The sequence below is a fragment of the Macaca nemestrina genome, chromosome 2, assembly GCF_043159975.1.
Source record: "Macaca nemestrina isolate mMacNem1 chromosome 2, mMacNem.hap1, whole genome shotgun sequence".
Taxonomy (NCBI): Eukaryota; Metazoa; Chordata; class Mammalia; order Primates; family Cercopithecidae; genus Macaca; species Macaca nemestrina.
The window spans coordinates 33,234,850-33,255,503 of NC_092126.1; the positions used below are offsets into that span (position 1 = coordinate 33,234,850).

At 41.3% G+C, this 20,654-nt stretch overlaps 1 protein-coding gene across 2 annotated transcripts in view; it reads left to right on the forward strand.

Annotated features, from left to right (window-relative positions):
• The first annotated feature begins 3,250 nt into the window (after nt 1–3,250).
• Nucleotides 3,251–20,654, forward strand: part of LOC105490394 (collagen type VI alpha 6 chain) — a 162,148-nt gene continuing 144,744 nt past the window's right edge. The window contains exons 1-3 of one of the 2 annotated variants that reach the window (XM_011755938.3): nt 3,253–3,479; nt 3,696–3,891; nt 4,047–4,161. The gene's annotated coding sequence lies outside the window, so the exon portion shown is untranslated. Of the gene's footprint in view, nt 3,480–3,695; nt 3,892–4,046; nt 4,162–20,654 lie in introns of both variants that reach the window. The other variant, XM_071090894.1, reaches the window with a different exon arrangement.

Below are 20,654 nucleotides of genomic sequence, written 5' to 3' on the forward strand. Positions count from 1 at the left end.
TCTGACTTTTTTGTGTTTCCTAATCTTAAAAAGTCTTTAAAAGGCACCCACTTTTCTTCAGTTAACAATGTAAAAAAGACTGCATTGACATGGCTGAATTCCCAGGACCCTCAGTTCTTTCAGGATGGACTAAACGACTGGCATCATCACTTATAAGTGTCTTAAATATGATGGAGCTTAAGTTAAAAAGTAGAGTTGGTATTTTTATTTGTATCTTTTAGTTCCATTTCTCCATGAACTTTTTGAAGTCCTCTCATATGTGTTTTGCTGAATGAATAAGTAAATAAATGGTGAGGAAACAACCTTAACAATAGTAAGGACATATTAAAACAGCATGAAATCAAGCAATGTGGGTCATTACAAAAGCACTGGAACTCACAAGTAGTGGTGTGAGTGTGGCAAATGGCAGGAAATGAGGCAAGAAGGAGTAATGAGGAGAGAGATAAGGGATCTTGAATGAGGGCTCTGCTCTCCAGGTAGTGGGTACCTCAATATAGCATGAAGTCAGCAGAGCAATTAATCAGATATGTGGTTTAGAAGGATCCCTCTGTCAGAAGAATGGCAGGAGTTGAATGGGTGATGATTGAAGGAGAAGACTGGACTTTGGAATACCACATAAAAGCCAACTTTAGTAGCTCGTGGGTCTAAAGTATGAAGGTCTAGCTGGGTTAAAATTGGAGACATTTCAGAAATCAACATGAATCTTCCCAGAAAATGGTAGCTGACTTTCTCCCAAAGTCTTGAACTATGAATAGACAAGATTCCCAGAGTCCCAACAGTGTCATTGTAGACACTGTATGTCTTAGCTTAAGAGTTGCCCTTTCTTCTAATATCATTAGCTTGTGAGGTTTCATGGGCATCAAAAACCCATACAGACACATGTGGCACTACACTTTTTCTTAAGTTACAGATGTTCCTGAAAAAGCTCCAGAAAGACAGCAAAGAGCACTGGCTACTTGCCCATTATTTTCCTGGTCCAGAAATCAAGGGTTGCACAATGGGAAAAACTGGGGTCACTTCAGGCAACCACCTGCATTTATAAAACCCAAGGATCCCTCTTCTTTCCCTTTTTGCTCTAGGCTGGGTAAAAGGAAGCCTAGTTCTTGGGGTGCTTAACTGAGTATGATCCAGTGAAAACTGGTTTGGACATCAGAAGGTCCAGGGCATCAGAGAGAGTGTTTTTAGATGTCTCAGAACAATATGTCAAAGGGATTCAGCTTGTGGTTAAGGCAGTGCTGCTAAACCTTCCTATTGGACTGACATGATTATTTGTCCTGGCTGGGCCATGGGTCACAAGCTCATGACTTCCAGAAGCCATTCATGAAGTGAGACTAGATTTCCTATAGAGCTATCAAAGAATAAGCCTTGTTTGCATGTATGGAACACTTAAAATTTTTTTAGTTGATAGATAATATTTGGATGTATTTATGGGGCACTTGTGATATTTTAACACATGCATAGAATGTGTAATGATCAAGTCAGGGTATTTAGTACATCTATCACCTCAAGCATTTATCCTTTCTTTGTGTTAGAGACTTTCAAATCTTCTCTTCTGGCTATTTTAAAATACACACTTTCAAAAGTAGTTTTGGGTGGGGGACTGGCAAATCTCTAGAAACCCTGCCACCCAGAATTCACATCTGCCTTTTCAGTAGTGATCCTGGAATGAGAAAAGGATATTTGTGTTAAGTGCATTTTTAGAAAGAATGTGAACATTTGAATTACTTAATTGTTTTAGATAAAAGCAATAATAACTTGAGACGTTCTAATGTTCATTCTTTTGTTGTTGTTGTTCCAGTGGTCTCCCAGCTTTCCTTGTGTAAAGCCAAGGAGTCCATGGAGGAATCACCATATTGGAGACACCTGTCCTGGTGCTGCTCCACCAAGTCCCTGAACCAGAACATGAAGCCTCATGATCCAGGACACTCAACGAGGGACATTGGGAAAGCATCTTTACTATTTACACTCCATTGACAAAGAAAGTGTGGTTAAGGACCTGGCCAAACTTGCAGTTGATGAGTGGTCCAGCTGAGACTTGGGGTCATGCCCCAGACTCCAGAGCAATCCCCACTCGTTGGTGAATAATCTGTTTTTTAACTTGTCATTTGCCAAGTTGACACATCATGCTACATACGGAGTAGCTGGTAAATGCACACTCCATGGTTAGTCTACCTGCATTCAGATCCAGTTCTACCACCTACAAGTTTACCTCTCTTACCACCTCCTAAGTTTACCTCCTTAGGATGACAACAAATATCAAATTTTAAAAATCACACAAACTTGGCTATTCTGGAGAAGGAAATGCTCCCTCTGTCTTCCCTGCTGCTTTTCCATTTGCCTGAGACCCTTTTTTCCATGCTTTTCTGTCTAGCTCCATCTTTGGATTTCAGTTTGGACCTATTTACCTCAGAGAAGCTTCTTTTGGCCTACCATGGTTGAGTTGGGATTCCCTCTTCTGCGTTCCTATGGCATCATTTCCCCATTCAGCAATTGCCACCCTGCTTTTTTGTTTCCGTGTCTATCTCCCTAACCAAACTGTGAGCTAAGATTCCGACTCTGCTGGTTTTTTTCACCCCAAGCATCTGATAGTAGTGCATAGTAGGTGCTCAAATATTTGTGGAATGAACAACAACAACAAAAAGATAGATAGATGAGTGAATGGACAGATAGCGAGAAGAGAAGAAGGTCAGTAGACAAAGAGTCAAGGATATTCTCCATGGGACTCCTGAATTCGGACGGGACAGTAGGGAAACTGGGGAGGTAGCGGGGCGTGGAGGATGGGATGAGATGGTGGCTCTGGACCTTAATCTCAGGGTCTCCATTCCCACGGAAAAGAGAGGAGTTCCTACCACCCAAAGACTCTCTCTGGCTCCCTTGCTAGACCCTGTCTTCTGCCAGAAGACCCCAGAATACAGGCAAAGCCGCCAAAGAACAACAGTTCTAACAGGAGCAGAGCTACTGCCTTCCGTGCCCCTCGGATCTGCACTCCCTGCCTATCTTCCAGGCGCAGAGAAGGCGCGAACCATGAACGCCCCAACTTCCCCTCTTTTTTTCTCCCACGGTCGGGAGTTTCAAGAGGGGAGAAGCCGGTGGAACAGTAACAGCCCTCGTAATCTCTCCAGTCCCGCTTCCGTCACCTCCCTAAGGCTGCGCCCCCCTCCCTGGGGACGTGCGCTGGGCCCGGGGCCGCCGGGGCGGGGAAGGGTCGGGCCCGGGGCGGGGAGAAGCGTTTATATGTCGGCGAGGGGAGTGGGAGCTGCCACCCGATTGCCTGCGGGACACGGGAGTCAAGAGGCTTCCCACGCCGCTGCCCGTCCCTTCCACGGTTCCGAGGTCTCCACGGTCTCCCTGCGCGCGGCAGACGGCACCAAACGTTGCGCTCCTGGCGGTGCGCTCAGCCCGCGCGGTGCGCGTCCAGAGGAAGTCCGCCCGGGGCTTGGGAAGTGCAGGGCTGGGGGCTGCATGGAAGTTTCCCCAAGGTAAGTCCAGGAGCCGACGCTGGGACAGCAAGAGCCAAAACTAGGTTTATAAGTGATCAGTAGTTGGATGGGAGTGACCGGCCAGAATAGAGGAGGCTGCATGAGAAAGACTGCCGTGGAAGGAAATAAGTGAATTTCAGAAGCTCAAAATCTCCTTCTTTGTCTTTTCTCTTCCTCCAAACAAGAGTAGCTGCCTTCACCTCGTCTTTCTTTTAGATTTTCCGCATCCGACTGTTGAAGAACCCACAGCACACTCTTGTCATTCTCTGCTCCCACCTCTGCGTCTCCCACCGCACACCAGGGCGCCTCCTGAGAGGTGCCTCACCCAACACTGTGTCCTTACTGCACAGGGCCTGGCGACTGGCATGTACAGTGGATCACTCGCGGAAACAAATGAATGGAGTTAATCAGGGTGAGTCAGGAAAAGTCACTCCCAAGCCTGTACATTCCCAGCCTGTACTTTTGTTCTTGCACTTAACCCAAATTTATTAAAGAAAGTTGGGTTTTTATTGCTGGATGAGGGGAGGAAGGAAAGCAGAGAAAATGCACCCTTTTCTCAATTCCCAGAAACATTCTGCTCTGAGTGGAACCCTAACTACCTGACTCAATATCAACCGTGCAAAGAATTTTGAAGAGGAGAGAAGGCAGGCTGGAAGAGGAAAAAAAATACTAAAACTAGACGGTGATTTTCTTTTCTTTTTTTTGTCCTTTTGTGACAAGGATTTCTCATTCCTCTGTTAAAAGTCTACTCTGTGGATCTATTTAAAGAGGACCTTTGTCAGTGGATGGCTGTGGGAGTGATAGGAGAGAGGGGTGGTGATGGTGATAAGGAATATCTGAGACAGTAAAACTCGTAACACTTGTGACAGGAAGGATATCAGAAGTCTTCTGTTAAGAATTCTATAGTTACAGAATTCAGCAGTAATGTTACTTTTTCTAAACTAATCTATTTAATGAGTAGTATTTTAATATAAAATGCTCAATGTTAAATTTATTGTTCAGTGTCTTCATAGAGGAAGTCACATAAAAATCCTGAAACTTCTAAATAATGTTCTTAAAAATACACAGCCTTAATAGTTCTTTTCTTTATAAAAGAAGTTGTCAATTAATTTCTCCGTATTTATTTATTTATTTATTTTGAGATGGAGTTTTGCTCTTGTTGCCCAGGCTGGAGTGCAATGGCGCCATCCCGTCTCATTGCAACCTCCGCCTCCCGGGTTCAAACGATTCTCCTGCCTCAGCCTCCCGAGTAGCTGGGATTACAGGCATGTGCCACCACGCCTGGCTAATTTTGTATTTTTAGTAGAGACAGGGTTTCTCCATGTTGGTCAGGCTGGTCTCGAACTCCTGACCTCAGGTGATCCGCCCACCTCAGCCTCCCAAAGTGCTGTGATTACAGCAATTTCTCCCTCATTTTATCCCAAAATATTAGAAATGCAGAGAAGAAAAAAAGGAGAAAAAACAAAAAACAAAAAATACCGTGCCTCAAAAGAAGGTGTGTTTTGGATGTTGTGCCATGTGAAATCAAATTGTATAATGTTCATTAAAGATGTCAGGTTAAGCATTCATGGGAGAATCATCTTTGGGCTTTTATATTTTAGTAATTAAAAAAATTTAATTTTGCTGAATTTTTTGTGAACCAATTCTCCGGAAATACTATTGTTAAATATAAAATACTTGCAATTTTCAGTCTTTCCATTCCCTTCAGATAGTCTGAATTTTAGAAAGTTTCAGTATTTTGAATATTTTGCAGAAAATATTTATTTATTTGTATAGACAGTACTAAGAGCATCTAATTAAGTCACCAAATGAAGATCAGGTTGTAAAAATTATGAATAAAATTGGTGCATTATTTATTAATCTCTATACTTAGTACACTATAAAGTCCCACTAATATAATGGTCTTAAAAATGACTAAAACGAACTTCCCTGTCAGTAAATATCCCCTGACCCTGGAATTTCTCAGAAATATGGGTTTGTGAGCCAGACCCCCTGCAAATATATAAAAGTGATCTAAACTAATGATTATGTGTTGTGATTTAAGAACGCTCATTCCTACAGTCCTAAGAAGTAAGTAGGAAGATTAGCTTTTCTATGTTTCTTATGCTTCTAAAAGAATCATGAATATGACTTTTCCAGGGTGATTGTTGGCCAAAATTGTTTTTTTTTTTCCTTTGCTGACCTTATTGTCGTTAAAGAAGGAAGTGGATTAGCTTTGTTCTCCAACAGGTCTAGATTCAAGTTACAGACAAACTCAAACAATGCAGTTACCTGAGTCTTATTCTTGTCACCTGTCACATGGGGCAGTGATATCTACCTACCTCACAGGGGTGTATGGGAAAAAAACAAGATCTTTGTAAAATGCCAAGCACAGGTGCTCAATAAATGAGGACAATGGTGATGGCGATGGTGGTGGTAAAGCCATCATCATCATTAGATCAGGCAAATAGACTTTTTTCTAATAATTTAGTTAATATCGAGCCCAATTTTATCCTGTGTTCTGACCTCACTGAAATACTTGGTTTCCATGGAGTGTAATACATGATTAATAGAAACGAATGATCCGCCAAACACTGTAATCTCCCTGGAAGTGTTCCAGTTTGTAGAGATCATGGAGCTCATTTAGGGCCTGTCACTCAGGCACGCTGCTATCCTGGAAGAGATGTTTGGGGGTTGCGGCTGTTCTGCTTTTACTACAAATTTCTTCCTATCTTAGGCTTTAGCGTTCGAGGAGACCTTTCCCTGAGAGTCAAATTACGCCTGCGGGTAGGAGGCTTTTAAAAGTGCACTCAGTGTTTTAATTTCTTCAGCTAATGCTTTTGTGGTAATAAAAATGACTTTCTACTTTCAGCAAAAGAGTATTATATTTAGATTTTCTGAATTTTAAAGCAGTTACCAAAAGCAACGCTAAGTTTTTCAAAGGAATTTAAAAGGCGTAAGTGATCCTTTAGAAAACAGTGATTGACTAAAGGCCGAACTTTCTAAATGAAACAATAATCGAGTCTTAGTCTCACTTCCTCTTCTGTTTCCGCGTCCTCCTTCCAAAACTGGTTTTTTCTTGAGGTGACCCCAAGGCCTTGGCATGGAAATTTAGAGGAGATTACCACATAAAAATAGATACCATTAGCTAACATAAGTCATATGCAGAAGAAGAGATCTTTTGTGTCTCTTGTATCCCTAATGCTTCCTACAATACCTGGCACTTAGTAGGTATTCAGTAATATTTGGTAAGTGAAGGACTTAAAATTTCAAAATTCTGGCTAAATTATGCTTCTCATGTGAAGCTGGAGCAGTTGCACTTAGAAAATCCAATAAAATGCAAAATCTCGGGGAAAATCCCTAACATGAAAAATCTCAGGACAAGATAAAGGAGGCAGTATCAGCTTTGTGTCACTACTTCTGAAGTTCAGTCTTACTAAAACAAAAAACACCTGGTCTATCATTACTGACTCTAAATCTTATCCTTATGAGCTGTTTTGATTGACTAACATAACCCTAAAAACTAATACATTTAACAGTCCCAAAGAACAAGTCTAAGGAGATGTACTCATTTAATTTTGGAATGATGAGAAAATTTTTCCCCAAATGCTCAACTGGTAGAGAGGAGAGAAGACTAGAATATACAAACCAACTTAGTCTTGCAAACGTAAACCTCAATATTCTCCTTAAGTCACAAAGGCACAAATAAATATACATGTAACCCTTTTAAAACCATTTACAGTTAAGGATGTGAACATTGATTCGACTCTGAAATATTTTTGTATTGCTGTAAGTACTGTATCCTACACTTTAGAGGGGAAAGATTTTGCCAGAGTTAGTTGGCAAAGGCATTTGTGTTGGCTTGAAAAACCATAAGCTAATCACTTATTTAGTCTGTTAAAAACAACTTGATTAATGTTTGGTAAGAAATTCTGACTAAAATTCTCCATTATATGCATCCAAATACAATAGAACTTTGAAGATCATAAGCAAGTCACAGTCATATTTGGCTATTACTGTTTGTTATGAAAAAAATCCCACAATATGTCAAATGGTCTGTGTACCATATTTTCGTACCCCTACCTCACCCTAAGCCAGCATGTATAGTTACCTTTATAATCTCGTTTACTTTCACATTTTCTCTGGGACAGCTAGAAACTTTAATGTGAAGAAGATGATGTTATACACTATAGCAGATTCCCTCTATGTCCAGGCTTTTCTCCTCTCTGCTGGCTACAGATGGTGTGAGGGCCCTGCCCACATTTTCCCACTGCGTTCATTCTTTCAGTGCATGCTGGAGGCTTCTTACTTCAAGCACTGTGACTCTGTCTGAGGGCTTTATTGGGTCTTGGAAGCCTGCCTGACCCATGTGGGGTAGGCCAGACGGGTCTGGGAGTAAACACCCCTGGAGCAATACCTTAACCAATAACATATGAAAGCTGGTGAGTAAATAACCCACTTTCTCACATCTTATGTGAGGCAACTTTTGAGATAGGAGCCATACATCACTCCAGAGGTACCCAATGGAACCGAGCTCCAGCTGCCCATAGTGGTAACCTACCTGCTCATTAACATTGACTTTTTTCCCTTCTCTGTCTCACGTCTTCACTCCTTTACCAGGAATCACCTCCCAAATAAACTAATGTATGAATTCTTGTCCAGGGTCTGCTTTTGGGAGAACCCAGTCTACCATAAACTTTTTGGCTATTTCAGTAAATGCCGTATAGGTTACACTGCGGTAAACTAAGTATAGCTTATACTTAGCCAAGTGGACTAGAGCTGCCATTCTAGCCAAAAAGTAAATCATGAATGGAATTCTTGCTTTCCACAGTGGAGAACAGAATTTTGTCTGTAGCTAATACTGTTGCATTGGTGTCTTGGTGTCTTGTTTCATTTATGTCTTATTGGTCATAACTGGATCCTATATTCTCATCACCTTTTTGGAAACTGTCATATAACTGGATCCTATATTCTCATCACCTTTTTGGAAACTGTCATGGGACATGGAGGGAGATATCAGTGAAGATTTGGTGTGACTCCAGAACAATGAGGCCTTGGTGTGATCTCATAATTAGAGAAATAGCACAAAGAACACATTCTGCTCATGTTATGGAGAGAGGTTCTGGAAAGTGGTTCGAACACATGCTCAGTGAAGATAAGGCTGGACCCTTTATTTTCCTGCTGGGTGTTCCTGTCCCCGCCACAGGTTGGGTCACTGTTTATTTATCAGTGATTTTCTAATCTATACCACCATGCCAGACCTCTCCTGAGAAGTCCAGTCCAGATATCTGACTGCCCACAAGGCACTTGAAAATTTATTTGCACCACAAATCCAACAAATCCCAAATGGTACTCTTTATCTTACCCCAAACTCTCCCTTCTTCCTGTGAATGGCGCAACCCAGTGGCCCCATCAGAAAACTTTGAAATAGCCTTAAGGATCTGTCCTCTCTTCATTAACAATCCCATCTCATCAGTCTCCAAGTCTTACAAATTTAATTTCCTAACAAACTCTACAAACTTCTCTCCATTCTCCTTGTCATCACTGCATTTCCAAAACACCGTCATCTATTTCACTTAGCACCGGCCTCCTAGTGCCCCTTCCAGCATCTAGTCATGCCTCTCTTCTAGCATTCTCCACACTCCAGCCCAAAAACATCTGCTCACACTTTTCTCTGGTTAAAATGCTCCAATGGCTTTAGATAAAATCCAAAATCCTTATCCTGGTTGAAAATCCTCCCGCCACTCCACCTTAACTGCCTCTCCTGCATCATGCCTTCTTATTTTGTTCCCACTACTCCCAGTCCTCTAGTTCTTTAGGGAGACTTTGCTCTCTCCCACCTCCTGCCACTTGCATTTTGGAATTTCTTCTACCTAGAACCATATTCTCCAGACTCTAAACCTGGCTAACTGCTTCTCTCCCTTTGGAACTTACCTACTATGTTCATTCCTTGAGAAAAAACATTACTGGACCCCCTTACTAGGAAAGGTGCCCTTCCCTGGATCCCCACAATAGCCTGGGCTTCCTAAGCCATATCGCTCTCCCACTAAAAGCTGTATTTCTTAGTCTTTCATGTTCACCAGGTTGCTTTCAGTGCCAGCTACTGAAGTATCTGTGTGTGAATAATGAGCCAAAATCAGGTTCCTTACTAGCTGATGACCATGGGCAAGTCACCTAACTTATCTAACTTCAGCTTGCTCATCAAAGTGGAAATAATATTCAAGCACGGGGTGACTGAAAAGAGTTGATGAAATTATGGATCTGGGGTTCCTGACACCTCAGTTGGTGCTCAATAAATAGTAGTTATTTTGGATTCAGCAAGGTAGAACTAGGCTTGCCTTGCCTCTTGATGTTTTGAGACAGTAAAGGCTACATCCCAGAAGGTGTAAGTTAAAGGGGCACTTTGATGTAGCAGCTCTGGGAGGAACCCAGAGCGAGGAAAGTATCGTTTAGCGAAAAGCTAAAAGGTCTTTTTAAACATTTCAAGAGGTGTGTTTTTGGAAATGCAAGCGATATAACAACATACAATGGCATCTAATTACCTCACAGTTTCTTCTAAACAGTCTTTCTCCTTGAGTTTCAATGTCTGCATTCCCTGGATTAATGCCATGAGTCCAATTTCTAAACTGATATTTTTTTCCAAGAGTTTTGCCTTAAAAGTTATTCCCTGCTCCTCCTTGGGGTTTTTTTTCCCTTCTCCACGATTACTGTCATCAACCCGAAATGGCACCATTAAGCACCTAATCTTTGAGCCTCCAGGGAACTGTCATCAAAATGCTCAGGAACCAAAATGCACATTTAGAGGCAATGTAACTGGGTGGAGGCAAGCACTAAACAAGTTCCTGAGCTTGCACTGGTGAATAATGAAGGCAGAGAATTTTTAGCTTTTAGTAGGGTGAGTGAATTTAGTACATAACTGGGTGGCAACTGGGATAATACCACCTCAGGGAGCTGTCTGCACATTTTAAGGGCTTTTGGGTATTTGGTAAGTTACTGCTTTGGCACACTTACCTAATAGTCCACAGCAAAACAGTTTTCAAGTTCACTGAGCCAGAGGTGCCCTACCCCACCCTAAACATGCAAAGTGTGTAAATTCCTTTTGTTTCTATATATCCTAGCAATTTGGAAATACATAGTCACTTGTAAGTAACAGTCAGTATACTCAGAAAAATATGGTGTTGTCTATGTTGGAGTCCCACCTCATTTTCTTGGATAGGCTTGAATAGATAAATTCATAAATATGTATTCTTAGCTGCAAAATTCTTTAAGTAGTTGCCTTTTTACTTCCAAAAGCATGAAGGACTTTATTTATCTGTTTATTTTATTTCTCAGTGATCTATCCAGTCTTTAAATTTCTTCATGGAGAAAGCAGCAATTAGGCAATAGATGTTCCTATATCATCTCAATCAGCAGTAGCAAAAGTTATTAAGTTGGGCAGTGTGCTGGGCACCAATTGCATGATTCCACGCCTTCCATCCCTGCTAAACTCCCCCTTGACAAAGGAGATATGTGCTGTGGATGCAGAGCTGAAGTCATGCCACTAGCTGCAGCCATTAAGCAATTTTGGGCTGGGATAGAACCACCCTAGGGAAAAAGAGATGAATGACTTCAGCTCTTCAAAAGGTGGGTCTTTGAATACTCCAATCCAGAAATTTTCTACATCAATGAACTCAGCACTTATTAAACTTATTCTATACATTATCACATTTAATCCAGGACAACAGCCCATTATCCTGTTTCCACAAATGGGAGTCCAAGATTTCAAGGTTCATCAATTGCTCAAGATCACAGCTGGCCAATGAAAGATATTTGAATTCTGGATGTGGTTAAAACTCAGGCCTTGACACTGCTACTTGTATATTCTGCCAGTTAATCTGGAAAATGTGTGCTTCAAAAGTCTAGAAACTTCTAATGTAGTTAAAATTTAGATCCCTGGATGCTCAGAATCATAGCTCAGAAGTCATATTTTTCATGGTAAGAGGAAATTTTGACTCAGTATTTTTTTAGAAGAAGGGAAAAAAGGGAGACTGCTAACATTGTGAACATGAAGTCTCAAAGTGGTGATGTTTGAGAAGTCACTCAGTGGCTTGGATTCTGTCATTGAAATTGACTTTGGTAAATATTTTCAAAAGTCCATTCTCATTTTTTTGCTGTTTGACTTTTTATAAAATCCTAGAATTTCCGAGCAGAAATGGATCTTACGAATTGTTTCAAGTATTTTTTAAGCAAAAGTGATTGGTTATTCCTCTATGCTCTCCCACAATTAAAATCTTTTCATGAATTCTTGTTGATCTTGGGAAAAAGATAGAAATCATGAGTAGGTCCTGCAAAGCTGTGAATGGCCTGGACACTTCCTCTCTTTTTTTTTTTTTTTTTTTTTTTTTTAATTTTAATTTTAATTTTAATTTTTTTTTAATTTATTTATTATTATTATACTTTAAGTTGTAGGGTACATGTGCATAACGTGCAGGTTTGTTACATATGTATACTTGTGCCATGTTGCTGTGCTGCACCCATCAACTCGTCATTTACATCAGGTATAACTCCCAATGCAATCCCTCCCCCCTCCCCCCTCCCCCCTCCCCATGATAGGCCCTGGTGTGTGATGTTCCCCTTCCTGAGTCCGAGTGATCTCATTGTTCAGTTCCCACCTATGAGTGAGAACATGTGGTGTTTGGTTTTCTGTTCTTGTGATAGTTTGCTAAGAATGATGGATTCCAGCTGCATCCAAGTCCCTACAAAGGACTCAAACTCATCCTTTTTTATGGCTGCATAGTATTCCATGGTGTATATGTGCCACATTTTCTTAATCCAGTCTGTCACTGATGGACATTTGGGTTGATTCCAAGTCTTTGCTATTGTGAATAGTGCTGCAATAAACATACGTGTGCATGTGTCTTTATAGCAGCATAATTTATAATCCTTTGGGTATATACCCAGTAATGGGATGGCTGGGTCATATGGTACATCTAGTTCTAGATCCTTGAGGAATCGCCATACTGTTTTCCAAAATGGTTGAACTAGTTTACAATCCCACCAACAGTGTAAAAGTGTTCCTATTTCTCCACATCCTCTCCAGCACCTGTTGTTTCCTGACTTTTTAATGATCGCCATTCTAACTGGTGTGAGATGGTATCTCATTGTGGTTTTGATTTGCATTTCTCTGATGGCCAGTGATGATGAGCATTTTTTCATGTGTCTGTTGGCTGTATGAATGTCTTCTTTTGAGAAATGTCTGTTCATATCCTTTGCCCACTTTTTGATGGGGTTGTTTGTTTTTTTCTTGTAAATTTGTTTGAGTTCTTTGTAGGTTCTGGATATTAGCCCTTTGTCAGATGAGTAGATTGCAAAAATTTTCTCCCATTCTGTAGGTTGCCTGTTCACTCTGATGGTAGTTTCTTTTGCTGTGCAGAAGCTCTTTAGTTTAATGAGATCCCATTTGTCAATTTTGGCTTTTGCTGCCGTTGCTTTTGGTGTTTTAGACATGAAGTCTTTGCCCATGCCTATGTCCTGAATGGTACTACCTAGGTTTTCCTCTAGGATTTTTATGGTATTAGGTCTAACATTTAAGTCTCTAATCCATCTTGAATTAATTTTCGTATAAGGAATAAGGAAAGGATCCAGTTTCAGCTTTCTACTTATGGCTAGCCAATTTTCCCAGCACCATTTATTAAATAGGGAATCCTTTCCCCATTTCTTGTTTCTCTCAGGTTTGTCAAAGATCAAATGGCTGTAGATGTGTGGTATTATTTCTGAGGACTCTGTTCTGTTCCATTGGTCTATATCTCTGTTTTGGTACCAGTACCATGCTGTTTTGGTTACTGTAGCCCTGTAGTATAGTTTGAAGTCAGGTAGCGTGATGCCTCCAGCTTTGTTCTTTTGACTTAGGATTGTCTTGGAGATGCGGGCTCTTTTTTGGTTCCATATGAACTTTAAAGCAGTTTTTTCCAATTCTGTGAAGAAACTCATTGGTAGCTTGATGGGGATGGCATTGAATCTATAAATTACCTTGGGCAGTAAGGCCATTTTCACGATATTGATTCTTCCTATCCATGAGCATGGTATGTTCTTCCATTTGTTTGTGTCCTCTTTTATTTCACTGAGCAGTGGTTTGTAGTTCTCCTTGAAGAGGTCCTTTACATCCCTTGTAAGTTGGATTCCTAGCTATTTGATTCTCTTTGAAGCAATTGTGAATGGAAGTTCATTCCTGATTTGGCTCTCTGTTTGTCTGTTACTGGTGTATAAGAATGCTTGTGATTTTTGCACATTAATTTTGTATCCTGAGACTTTGCTGAAGTTGCTTATCAGCTTAAGGAGATTTTGGGCTGAGACAATGGGGTTTTCTAAATATACAATCATGTCATCTGCAAACAGGGACAATTTGACTTCTTCTTTTCCTAACTGAATACCCTTGATTTCTTTCTCTTGCCTGATTGCCCTAGCCAGAACTTCCAACACTATGTTGAATAGGAGTGGTGAGAGAGGGCATCTCTGTCTTGTGCCAGTTTTCAAAGGGAATTTTTCCAGTTTTTGCCCATTCAGTATGATATTGGCTGTGGGTTTGTCATAAATAGCTGTTATTATTTTGAGGTACGTTCCATCAATACCGAATTTATTGAGAGTTTTTAGCATGAAGGGCTGTTGAATTTTGTCAAAAGCCTTTTCTGCATCAATTGAGATAATCATGTGGTTCTTGTCTTTGGTTCTGTTTATATGCTGGATTATGTTTATTGATTTGTGAGTGTTGAACCAGCCTTGCATCCCAGGGATGAAGCCCACTTGATCATGGTGGATAAGCTTTTTGATGTGTTGCTGAATCCGGTTTGCCAGTATTTTATTGAGGATTTTTGCATCGATGTTCATCAGGGATATTGGTCTAAAATTCTCTTTTTTTGTTGTGTCTCTGCCAGGCTTTGGTATCAGGATGATGTTGGCCTCATAAAATGAGTTAGGGAGGATTCCCTCTTTTTCTATTGATTGGAATAGTTTCAGAAGGAATGGTACCAACTCCTCCTTGTACCTCTGGTAGAATTCAGCTGTGAATCCATCTGGTCCTGGACTTTTTTTGGTTGGTAGGCTATTAATTGTTGCCTCAATTTCAGAGCCTGCTATTGGTCTATTCAGGGATTCAACTTCTTCCTGGTTTAGTCTTGGAAGAGTGTAAGTGTCCAGGAAATTATCCATTTCTTCTAGATTTTCCAGTTTATTTGCGTAGAGGTGTTTATAGTATTCTCTGATGGTAGTTTGTATTTCTGTGGGGTCGGTGGTGATATCCCCTTTATCGTTTTTAATTGCGTCGATTTGATTCTTCTCTCTTTTCTTCTTTATTAGTCTTGCTAGTGGTCTGTCAATTTTGTTGATCTTTTCAAAAAACCAACTCCTGGATTCATTGATTTTTTGGAGAGTTTTTTGTGTCTCTATCTCCTTCAGTTCTGCTCTGATCTTAGTTATTTCTTGCCTTCTGCTAGCTTTCGAATGTGTTTGCTCTTACTTCTCTAGTTCTTTTAATTGCAATGTTAGAGTGTCAATTTTAGATCTTTCCTGCTTTCTCTTGTGGGCATTTAGTGCTATAAATTTCCCTCTACACACTGCTTTAAATGTGTCCCAGAGATTCTAGTATGTTGTATCTTTGTTCTCATTGGTTTCAAAGAACATCTTTATTTCTGCCTTCATTTCGTTCTGTACCCAGTAGTCATTCAGGAGCAGGTTGTTCAGTTTCCATGTAGTTGAGCGGTTTTGATTGAGTTTCTTAGTCCTGAGTTCTAGTTTGATTGCACTGTGGTCTGAGAGACAGTTTGTTATAATTTCTGTTCTTGTACATTTGCTGAGGAGTGCTTTACTTCCAATTACGTGGTCAATTTTGGAGTAAGTATGATGTGGTGCTGAGAAGAATGTATATTCTGTTGATTTGGGGTGGAGAGTTCTATAGATGTCTATTAGGTCTGCTTGCTGCAGAGATGAGTTCAATTCCTGGATATCCTTGTTAACTTTCTGTCTCGTTGATCTGTCTAATGTTGACAGTGGAGTGTCAGTGGAGTGTTGAAGTCTCCCATTATTATTGTATGGGAGTCTAAGTCTCTTTGTAAGTCTCTAAGGACTTGCTTTATGAATCTGGGTGCTCCTGTATTGGGTGCATATATATTTAGGATAGTTAGCTCTTCCTGTTGAATTGATCCCTTTACCATTATGTAATGGCCTTCTTTGTCTCTTTTGATCTTTGATGGTTTAAAGTCTGTTTTATCAGAGACTAGTATTGCAACCCCCGCTTTTTTTTGTTCTCCATTTGCTTGGTAAATCTTCCTCCATCCCTTTATTTTGAGCCTATGTATGTCTCTGCGTGTGAGATGGGTCTCCTGAATACAGCAGACTGATGGGTCTTGACTCTTTATCCAGTTTGCCAATCTGTGTCTTTTAATTGGAGCATTTAGTCCATTTACATTTAAGGTTAATATTGTTATGTGTGAACTTGATCCTGCCATTATGATATTAACTGGTTATTTTGCTCGTTAGTTGATGCAGTTTCTTCCTAGCCTCAATAGTCTTTACATTTTGGCATGCTTTTGCAATGGCTGGTACCGGTTGTTCCTTTCCATGTTTAGTGCTTCCTTCAGGGTCTCTTGTAAGGCAGGCCTAGTCGTGACAAAATCTCTAAGCATTTGCTTATCTGTAAAGGATTTTATTTCTCCTTCACTTAGGAAACTTAGTTTGGCTGGATATGAAATTCTGGGTTGAAAATTCTTTTCTTTAAGAATGTTGAATATTGGCCCCCACTCTCTTCTGGCTTGTAGAGTTTCTGCTGAGAGATCTGCTGTTAGTCTGATGGGCTTCCCTTTGTGGGTAACCCGACCTTTCTCTCTGGCTGCCCTTAAGATTTTTTCCTTCATTTCAACTTTGGTGAATCTGGCAATTATGTGTCTTGGAGTTGCTCTTCTCGAGGAGTATCTTTGTGGCGTTCTCTGTATTTCCTGGATTTGAATGTTGGCCTGCCCTACTAGGTTGGGGAAGTTCTCCTGGATGATATCCTGAAGAGTGTTTTCCAACTTGGTTCCATTTTCCCCCTCACTTTCAGGCACCCCAATCAGACGTAGATTTGGTCTTTTTACATAATCCCATACTTCTTGCAGGCTTTGTTCATTTCTTTTTCTTCTTTTTTCTTTTTGTTTCTCTTCTCACTTCATTTCATTCATTTGATCCTCAATCGCTGATACTCTTTCTTCCAGTTGATCGAGTCGGTTACTGAAGCTTGTGCATTTGTCACGTATTTCTCGTGTCATGGTTTTCATCTCTTTCATTTCGTTTAGGACCTTCTCTGCATTAATTACTCTAGCCATCAATTCTTCCACTTTTTTTTCAAGATTTTGAGTTTCTTTGCGCTGGGTACGTAATTCCTCCTTTAGCTCTGAGAAATTTGATGGACTGAAGCCTTCTTCTCTCATCTCGTCAAAGTCATTCTCCGTCCAGCTTTGATCCGTTGCTGGCGATGAGCTGCGCTCCTTTGCCGGGGGAGATGCGCTCTTATTTTTTGAATTTCCAGCTTTTCTGCCCTGCTTTTTCCCCATCTTTGTGGTTTTATCTGCCTCTGGTCTTTGATGATGGTGATGTACTGATGGGGTTTTGGTGTAGGTGTCCTTCCTGTTTGATAGTTTTCCTTCTAACAGTCAGGACCCTCAGCTGTAGGTCTGTTGGAGATTGCTTGAGGTCCACTCCAGACCCTGTTTGCCTGGGTATCAGCAGCAGAGGCTGCAGAAGATAGAATATTTCTGAACAGCGAGTGTACCTGTCTGATTCTTGCTTTGGAAGCTTCCTCTCAGGGGTGTACTCCTCCCTGTGAGGTGTGGGGTGTCAGACTGCCCCTAGTGGGGGATGTCTCACAGTTAGGCTACTCAGGGGTCAGGGACCCACTTGAGCAGGGAGTCTGTCCCTTCTCAGATCTCAACCTCCGTGCTGGGAGATCCACTGCTCTCTTCAAAGCTGTCAGACAGAGTCGTTTGCGTCTGCAGAGGTGTCTGCTGCGTTTGTTTAGTTTACTGTGCCCTGTCCCCAGAGGTGGAGTCTACAGAGACAGGCAGGTTTCCTTGAGCTGCTGTGAGCTCCACCCAGTTCGAGCTTCCCAGCAGCTTTGTTTACCTACTTAAGCCTCAGCAATGGCGGGCGCCCCTCCCCCAGCCTCACTGCTGCCTTGCCGGTAGATCACAGACTGCTGTGCTAGCAATGAGGGAGGCTCCCTGGGTGTGGGACCCTCCCGGCCAGGTGTGGGATATGATCTCCTGGTGTGCCTGTTTGCTTAAAGCGCAGTATTGGGGTGGGAGTTACCCGATTTTCCAGGTGTTGTGTGTCTCAGTTCCCCTGGCTAGGAAAAGGGACTCCCTTCCCCCTTGCGCTTCCCAGGTGAGGCAATGCCTCGCCCTGCTTCAGCTCTCGCTGGTCGGGCTGCAGCAGCTGACCAGCACCGATCGTCCGGCACTCCCCAGTGAGATGAACCCAGTACCTCAGTTGAAAATGCAGAAATCACCGGTCTTCTGTGTCGCTGGCGCTGGGAGTTGGAGACTGGAGCTGCTCCTATTCGGCCATCTTGCTCTGCCCTCCGACACTTCCTCTCTTCCAGTCTCATTTAGTGCCATGCTTCCCTTCTCTCCCTGTGTTCTATTTATACTAGACTTCCTTTGCTTTCTTGATCACACCATTCTCCTTCTTGCCACAAGAATTTTGCATGAGCTATCCTCTCTTCCTGGAACATCACGTTCCTCTTGGGCTAGTTATCTCTCACCATTCCTTCATCAGCTCAAACAGCATTCCCTCAAAGAAGCCTTCCCTGGACTTTCCACGTTAATCAGTTCTCCTCATTATGTAGTGACATCTGTCATCACAGTGTATAATAATTCAACAAATAGTTATTAAGCATTTTTTATGTATAAACGCTATTCTAGGTGCTGGAAAACAAGACAAAGTCCCTGCTCCAAGGAGGATATAAATAATAGAGAAGTCAATAAGTGACTTATAGGTAGTATTCCATGCAACCTTAGTTAAGAAATTAATTGTGGAGCTAATGACTGACTCTGAAGAAGGTGGGAGGTAATTTTGGATGGGGTGATCAGGGAGGCTTCCCTGGGGAGGTGTATTTGAGCAGAGATCTGAGTGAATATGGGAGGAAAATATGAGTTCCTCTTTGTGAAGTCAGATAAGGGGACACTTCCAAGCAGGAACAACTTTGGCTTGTTCATGGAATAGCAAGCAGGCCATAGTGGCTGAAGTGGAGAGAATGAGAAGGAGAGTAAAGATGAGATCAAAGATCACATGGGCATGGCTCACATCATTAAGAGCCTCATGGACTGGGTGTCAGGAATTGGAATTTAGCCTAAGTGTGATGAGAAGTCACTAGAGATTTTGAACATAGGGGCACCAATCTAATGTATGGTGTTCAGAGATCCCTCTGATTGCTGTGTGATGGATCTATGAAGAAGGACAAGGGTCAGGTACTGTTAGTTCAGTAGTTCAGCCAAGAAGTGACGGTGGCAGTGTTGTGGTTTGCAGCTGGTGCAAAGTGGTTAGATTTAAAATATGTTTTGAAGTACTGTTGACAAGACTTGCTGATGGATTGGCTCAGGAGTTTCAGAGAAACCTCTTTTTTACATGTACCACAGCTGTAACTTTACACTTACTGACATAATTCTTTAATCAGTACCTTATAGTTTCAAAGGACTATATGCTCCATGAGATTTTAAAAAACATGTCTGTTTTTACTTTTCATTGCATACCTGCTGCCTAACTGCCTACCAGGTGATAGATGCTTAATAAATATTACTTGAATGAAGGCATGAATAAGTGAATGGATAAATACATAAACTAAAACGATCTTATTCTGTAGATAAGGAAAATGGGTCTCTGAGAGTTTAAGGAAATGGCCTTAGGCCTCTCACCTCAGACTAGAACCCATGTCTCTACATTCTTCTTTTAGGCTACTTTTTCTCTTGCCGTAGAACCACTGTGAACCTCATACTCTTTTATTGTGGGGAGGGAAGGGTTGCCAACATGTGTTTCAAAAACTCCTAATGGATAACTAGTATTTAGCCTGGCACTCACCAATGGCAGTCAAGAGTTATTCTAATGACCTTTGAGGCTCTGTTGAGGTAGCACGAGTCTATGACATTTTTTCTCTTCTTTGACCTTGTTTTCTTCTCCAGTAAAGATAACTAATCTTAACTCACTATTGGTGAGTGTTATGCCTAGGACCCAGAAGAGGTCAGCCTAAGCCATCTGATTTGTGTCCTGTTTTGAAAGACACTATAGGTCTTTAGGCAAGAGCAGCTGGTGTGCTTAATCTTAATATAAGAAGGAAGCCATTCAAAAATGTTCGGTGTCCCCCACCAAGGGCACTTTGAAGAAAATCAGTGGAGGCAAGCTGTGATTAAGAGGGAGAGGAGAATAGAATGCAATTAAGAGTCTCCTCTGTTCTCTTGGAAGACAAAAGCTGGCTGAAATGTAACTTTCCCAAGCAATGATCACATCCTTGGCACTCTGCCTTTCTAATTAAATTGCTGATACATATATATGGATGTTTCATTTAATGAACAGCTGGTAAAATTGGATCCTTGCTCTGCAGAGGTTTACCAAAGCACTTCATAGTTTCGGTATGATTGAATACTAATCATTTACTGCAGAATACAAAAAGAGGAAATTAAACCTAACCTAGCTACTCATCATCTGGGACCTTCTAGGCTGCATCGCCCATGGTCAGCATAGTAACTTTATCTGTTGTTTCCCATCAAGTTACTTCCAATGTTACTTTTCCTTTTTTTTTTTTTTTTTTTTTTGTTGCCCTCCTTTTGGAAGCAACACGTGGTGTGCTTTTAATTTTTCAGCACTGTTTCTGATGCTCTGAGACCTAAACCCTTATGAGGTTTCCAGGAGACAGACACTGAAGAGATAAACACTCAGATAAAAGCTTAATCATAGATTTCAGATGTGCTATGAAAAATAATAAGATGCTATGAGAAGAAAATCACAGAGGGAACCTAACTTAATGAGGACAGAAAGAAAGGACCTCCTTGAGGCAACAGCATTGCAATGAAGACTTGGAGATGGGGACTGAGCAGGAACAAGGATAGTGGAACAAAAAAGTTGCCAGAGAGTGTGGCAGTGGCCACATGGGCATGAGGCAGGGCTTTTCAAACTTTGAAGGGCATGCAAATCACCTGG